Here is a 6000-nt window from a genome sequence, read left to right as displayed (position 1 = left end):
AACACATTTAGAAAGCAGCTGCTCTGGAACAATCACTTCAGCTCCACAGGAAAAAAAATAGAAAAGAAAAAAAAAAATTGAGTCGCTGCAGAAACCACTCTAATTCACTTTAAAGACAAAGCACCTAGGGGTAACTATGAACTGATCCAACCACAACCCAGAGAACTTGGCCTGCCAGGTATGAGCTATGATTTCATTTTGACAATAGCCAGCATCAGGCATTTAAAATGGAAGCTGCAAAAAATACCACAGTAGAAATTTAAGCCACAAGCACCAGAGGAAATGTCTTTGTAGTTGTGATGGTGGAGCGGAAATTATACTAGTTCAATGGCAAAAAAAAAAAGGCAAAAAGGCAAATATTGGAACAAGTAGTTGCAACAAATAAGCAATACAAAATATTTAACAAACTAAATATTTAACATTAACAAAAAAATATTTAACAAACATTCTTTAGTTCCTAGAGAAAGGAACTAAATTCTGCCTGTGGCAAAACAGCTTGCCACCCTTACCTTATTTTCAGAAATCTGTTCCTGAAGAGGCCAGCACACCTCAGCATTTTCTCACATGAGCCACTGGCAAAGCTCTTACCTACTGTCTTGAAGAACATGACTGGAGCTGTCCTGAATCAGCACTGCTCAGATAAGCTTGGCTCATCTATGAACAAACTTTGCAAACCTGTGGCTGTCATCCATAACCCTGTTTCTGTTCCCTTCCTCCTCACTCTGGTGTTTATGGTCAACTGTCTAGCTTGCAAGAACTTAATCTACTCTACAGCAGAGTAAATAGACTCCTGGCTGACAGCCTCTAAGCTGGGATTTTTACTGTTGCACAGAAGATGGTGATGGGCCATTTGTCCCATTTGTCATCATAGGTACAAGGATTCTGTGAATTGTGTGCTGTTGCTGCCCTGGTATCTTTCAAATAGATTCACCTCCTTGCCCTTCATGCTGCTTTAGTTTTCACCTCAGGTATAAGCATATTCAGTCATTATCAGGCAGATGGGGTGTCTCTAAGAATCCTGGTACAAAGCTGCAGCACTGGAGCTCTTCCACAGACTGGCTACCAAAATAACTCTCTCTTTGGAGACCCCACGTGATACGAAGAGCAGAGCGAAAACAGAATGTCAATACGCAGGGTCAGGAAACTGGAATGTGCTTGATGGCTCAAAAGCGCACTTTTCCAAAACATTCAAAGTGGTGGTTTCACAGACATACCATGAAACCAGAGCAGAGGATTCTGTGGGAAGAACTATCAGAAAATTTATTGCTGCACAGTGAAATAACCATACAGACATTTTGCATGAGTTTAACTGAAGTAATGTCTGGCCATAAAGACACCATTATCTCCACTGGATGAAACCTAGAAAAATTTGTATAGATGACAATGCAGAAAATAAAAGGAGTTTACCTGAGAAAACAAGGTAACTTTCCTCTGAGTGTCAAGAGTGGAGTATTTTATTGTAGACATTCAGCCAGACTCACTCGATTTATGCTGATTGATTGAAAGTTACAATTCAGAAACATGTATTATTATGGTATTACCAAGAAACAGTTGTTCATTTTGTATGAAAAAGGCAATGACAGCACACTGAAGAAGGGATGACAGCGCATGTACTTTTATTTAGAAATAAAGTATTTCTGCAAATGACTTTTGTCATGGTTTAACCCCAGCCAGCAACTAAACACCACGCAGCCGCTCACTCACTCCCCCCCACCCAGTGGGATGGGGGAGAAAATCGGGAAAAGAAGCAAAACCCGTGGGTTGAGATAAGAACGGTTTAATAGAACAGAAGAGAAGAAACTAATAATGATAATGATAACACTAATAAAATGACAACAGCAATAATGAAAGGATTGGAATGTACAAATGATGCGCAGTGCAATTGCTCACCACCCGCCGACCGACACCCAGCCAGTCCCCGAGCGGCGATTCCCCGCCCCCACCTCCCAGTTCCTATACTAGATGGGACGTCACATGGTATGGAATACCCCGTTGGCCAGTTTGGGTCAGCTGCCCTGGCTGTGTTTTGTGCCAACTTCTTGTGTCCCTCCAGCTCCCTCGCTGGCTGGGGATGAGAAGCTGAAAAATCCTTGACTTTAAACACTACTGAGCAACAACTGAAAACATCAGTGTTATCAACATTCTTCGCATACTGAACTCAAAACATAGCACCGTACCAGCTACTAGGAAGACAGTTAACTCTATCCCAGCTGAAACCAGAACAACTTTACACAGCTGAACAAGATTAATGTGCATCACATTGTTCTGTGTTCCTTCATTCAAAATAACCTCTTTAGTAATTTAGTTCAATTATTAAAACACTTAAATCTACTATAGATATAAAATATACTATATGAAGCTCCTTGCAGACTGTGGCATAGACAAGTTGCAATATTGCTGTTTACGGAAAAAGCATTTACCTTCAGTTTTACAGAACATCTGTTATTGTTGCTGAATGACAGAAGTCCAAAGGATGAGCAGCAGCAACTACTGGTTGACTGTCTTGTAAAGCTGGTCTCGGAAATCACTAGGAAGTGCTGATACACCGCGGCCACTGATCACACAATTAGAGAGATCAGAGGTAAGCTGTTTGTTTGTTTGTTTGTTTTTTAATCATAATTTAAAAACCAGCATAATTATCTCCTTACAGATGAACTTTTGATGTTTCAGCGGCTTCCAGAAAAGTCCCCTAGATCTGTTCTCTAGCCACTACTCATCCCTGATAAGGTCTTTCCTGAGTTCAGATGCTAACAGCAATCCTGAATGCACATCCATGAAGTTACATACAACTTCATGAGAAAAGGAGAGAAAGCAGAAAATACAAAGAGGAAAGGAAAACAGAGTATAACGGAACAGTAAATTCTCAGCTTATTAGAACCAAAAAGATCACACTGAGTAACTGTCCACACTGTCAACATGGATTTGTCCTAGTTTTGTCAGCATTTAAATCATTAAAGCAAAGACATGTGAAACAAGCAAAATCACTTGAACCTTGTTTTAAAAAACTTGCTAAAATATCTGCTAAAATGAAACCAACTGTATGAAGTCTGATTGCCATGAAAATATTGACAAATCATGGAAGAAAAAGAAAATAGTTTCAAGGGTACTTAAAAGCATCTCAATACATAATTAGCTCCTGTGCTTCTTCACACAAGCTTAGGGGCATTTTTAACTACCTGGACACGAGGTATTAATGGGCACAGCAGAAACTACCTTTTGTGAGAGCTGGGCCCACATGGGCCTTGGTGCTGTGCCTGTAAGGCCAGTGCCTATTGACTTTAAATGGGCTCCGAGTGGACCAGGACCCTTTCTGATTAGTGGGCACTAGTGGGCCACATGGGACAATGTCCACATAGGTCTTCCTCTGCCACAGGGGCTACTCCTAAAGGATGATTGATAACCAGCCTAGCAATGCTCAATTTCAAATCTGTGGGTCTGACCCAGGGAATAGCCAGGGGTCCTGAGTCATCTCAGGGTAGTTCTCTGACTACAGGCTAGTACTGCCCTGAAGACAGCTCTATACTTCCTGCTGGAAGCTATAGTTGCATCCCAGACCCCAAAGTGAGTCCCCAGGCTTTCCAGTCTGAAACTCGGATGGCGTGCCCCCTCATCATGTAACATATTTGCAAGCCAGGTTAAATAATCCACAGTAACAGATCTGTGATAGCACTTGCTTAGTTTGACTAGGTCTGTGCGCATGGAAGAGCATGTAGAGGCACCTGTCATACCTCTAGTAGCATCATACTCCATTTTAATGACTGGTGGGATTAGAAAATTTTCAGGAATTTGACACAGCATGGTCTGAATCTGAATCAGATCAAGTATCATCCCTGTCTTCTGGGTCTCTATATAAAAAAGTTCCCTTTTCTGCAGCTTCCAGACGATGGTGTCCTGGTTTCAGCTGGGATAGAGTTAACTGTCTTCCTAGTAGCTGGTACAGTGCTATGTTTTGAGTTCAGTATGCAAAGAATGTTGATAACACTGATGTCTTCAGTTGTTGCTCAGTAGCGTTTAGACTAAAGTCAAGGATTTTTCAGCTTCTCATGCCCAGCCAGCGAGAAAGCTGGAGGGGCACAAGAAGTTGGCACAGGACACAGCGAGGGCAGCTGACCCAAACTGGCCAACGGGGTATTCCATACCATGTGACGTCCCATCTAGTATAGGAACTGGGAAGTGGGGGCGGGGAATCGCCGCTCGGGGACTGGCTGGGTGTCAGTCGGCGGGTGGTGAGCAATTGCACTGCGCATCATTTGTACATTCCAATCCTTTCATTATTGCTGTTGTCATTTTATTAGTGTTATCATTATCATTATTAGTTTCTTCTTTTCTGTTCTATTAAACCGTTCTTATCTCAACCCACGGGTTTTGCTTCTTTTCCCGATTTTCTCCCCCATCCCACTGGGTGGGGGGGAGTGAGTGAGCGGCTGCGTGGTGTTTAGTTGCTGGCTGGGGTTAAACCACGACAGTCCTTTTTGGCGCCCAACGTGGGGCACGAAGGGTTGAGATAACGACAAACCTGACCAGAGCTTGTTAAAACAAATTTGTTATAAGCATTCATTATATCGGTCTAATAGTCGCTGGTCGTTATGTTGATTTATGTGTTCTTAGAGTTGTTGCTCTGGTTTTTAAAGTTGTTATGTATCACCTCGCTTGCTGTATGTAGTCCCTCTTCTGCTGCTTATCATCCGTGGGAGGTGGATTAAGGTTTTCGCTTTGATGTATTGTATAACACTGGTTTATGGTATGATAAAGTCGTCGGCTGTGGGATTAATCCGGTACTTGCACTCAGCATTGTCACCTTTATACTGTGGAAGCCATCTGTGGGAAACTATTAATAATTATACCATTTACCTTTCCTCCTTTGAAAACCAGTCTATGGGTGGGATACCTTTCTTCCCCTCTCCTTTCTCCTTCAGTCCAGTTACAATGGTGTTTGAGAATTTTGAAAAATTTGAATACTCTTGGGATGTTGGGACCAGCACGGTCCTAGCCCTACTGCTAGGAATTAGCATGCTTCTGAACATGGTTCAGCTCTCGTTTAAGGTTAAACAACTATTTAAGAAATCACCCAGAGATCTGCCCGAAGGCTGGATAATTATGAGTGGCAGAGTGTGTGGGGTAGTATGGGCAAGTACCTAGAAAAGTGGGCACCTCCAATGTTTTGGAAATTCACCCCTGAACAAGTGCAGAATCCAGAAGAACTAGTAAAATATTTGGAAAAGGTATGCTGTCACCCCGGCAGCTCCAGAGAGATACAAATTACTGCAACGTGCTGAGGCCTGGCCCATGCCTATCGAGCCCTGTTCGACACCACTCAGTACCCTCAAGGGGAAGAGAAGGTCTCTGGACCTAACAACAAAACGATGAGCACTGTGGTCACTCAAACCTTGGCAACGGCCGCTGCGGCCCCTCCAGCCCCGGCGACGAGCACTGTGGCTACCCAAACCTCAGCGACAGGCACTGCAGCCCCTCCAGCCTCGGCAATGAGCACGGCAGCTACCCAAACCTCGGCAACGGGCACTGAGGTCCCTCCAGCCCCAGCAACAAGCACAGCAGCTACTCAAACCTTGGCAACAGACACTGCGGTTATGCAAGACCCAGCAAGCGGTACTGCAACTGAACCAGCGGACCAACCTGCACCAGTATCAGTTGCCCCGTACAGAAAAAGAAATATACAAAAAAATCAGTTCGCTTAGCGAAGGATGAAGGCGAACCAGGGTCATCACGGGAACAGGAGGAAGAGGCAGAACCAGAGGTAATAACCCGGTCCCTATCCTTGAGTGAGCTGCGGGATATGCGAAAAGATTTTGGCCGCCGTATAGGTGAGCATATTATCACCTGGCTCCTCCGATGCTGGGACAATGGGGCTAATAGCTTGGAATTAGAAGGTAGGGAAGCCAAGCAGCTGGGATCGCTAGCCAGGGAAGGTGGCATTGACAAGGCAATTGGAAGAGGGACACAAGCCATCAGCCTCTGGAGGCGACTCCTGTCAAGTGTGAA

This window comes from Harpia harpyja, chromosome Z (assembly GCF_026419915.1).
Source record: "Harpia harpyja isolate bHarHar1 chromosome Z, bHarHar1 primary haplotype, whole genome shotgun sequence".
NCBI classification, from domain to species: Eukaryota; Metazoa; Chordata; class Aves; order Accipitriformes; family Accipitridae; genus Harpia; species Harpia harpyja.
The sequence above is the reverse complement of the archived record's forward strand: the minus strand, read 5'-3'. Positions refer to the sequence as shown.